At 36.4% G+C, this 1,072-nt stretch overlaps 1 long non-coding RNA gene across 1 annotated transcript; it reads right to left on the bottom strand.

The window, feature by feature from the left end:
- Positions 1 to 299: 299 nt before the first annotated feature.
- On the bottom strand, positions 300 to 1,064 carry LOC112138089. Its single transcript, XR_002917706.2, has 2 exons — positions 888 to 1,064; positions 300 to 359 (listed from the first exon to the last, which is right to left on the bottom strand). It is a non-coding gene; the product is annotated as an uncharacterized LOC112138089 (long non-coding RNA).
- Between the last annotated feature and the right edge of the window lie 8 nt (positions 1,065 to 1,072).

The raw sequence follows: 1,072 nt of genomic DNA on the forward strand, positions 1-1,072 counted from the left end.
GACTACAATCTAGAGTTTCCAATGCATCGCCTTTCTGATATAGTTTGGTTGAGCTGTGATGAGCTGAAACCTAAATTTATTATCACTAGTGCAAGATTTTTTTTTCAGTCTGTCCATTAAATTACAAACATTCTTCATACCACACACATCAGAAATAATGAGAGGATTTCATCACACAGTCAGGCTGCTTATTAACACCTAAAGCCATAGCCAACTTACATTTACTTGTTGTTTCACAGATTTCTTCAAATCCATTTTCCCTTTGGAAAACTTTTGCCTCTCCTCATTTTTCTTTTTTTGATATTCTTGGAAAGTGCAGAAGGTTGCAGCAGTTGGGCAGGTCTGAAGAGTGTTTGGTGCTATAAAAAGAACAGAAAAATGATGTTAGGGTGACCAGATTTGAGTAAATACAAAAGCGCGCTACAGCTCTCACTATATGACGATGAAACATACAAAGAGGAACACATCTTTGACACTTTGTTTACTGAATTTGTATTTCATATTTCAATTCAATTCAATTTTATTTATATAGCCAAAAATCACAAAGAGATTTGCCTCATTGGGCAAATCAAATTTATAACTGTATAATTTGTACACGAAACTCAGTTAAAGAATAAAATAAGGACAGCATGCAATTATTTCGCTAGGAGCTTCCAAATTTTCCGGTGACATTCACTAGAGATGCCACGTCATTTAGTTTGAAAAAAATACTAAACCAAATTAAATTTAAAAGTCCCACTTAGACGGACTAAGATGTATTAGTCTGTTAGAAAAGTTTATGGTGTTATTACCAAAAGTTCTAAAGCATTTTGTTACGTCTGCTGCCTGCAACAGCATGCTAGCGGTAGTAAGCGACTACAAACATTTGATCATGCTCGTGTACTTACTCAAATGTCGTGCGGTGTCTCCAACTGAAAATTGCTCTTTAATTTTATGACCACAGCCACTGCAAAAGTTCGGCGAAGCCTCAATTAATTCTTTACCGCACTTCGGGCAAAACATCCTTCTGCTTTGCTTCTCCCTCTTCGTCACAGCCGTTGAGAGTAGGTCGAAATTAAACGTCATCATCCAA

This window comes from Oryzias melastigma, unplaced genomic scaffold, assembly GCF_002922805.2.
Source record: "Oryzias melastigma strain HK-1 unplaced genomic scaffold, ASM292280v2 sc01031, whole genome shotgun sequence".
Taxonomy (NCBI): Eukaryota; Metazoa; Chordata; class Actinopteri; order Beloniformes; family Adrianichthyidae; genus Oryzias; species Oryzias melastigma.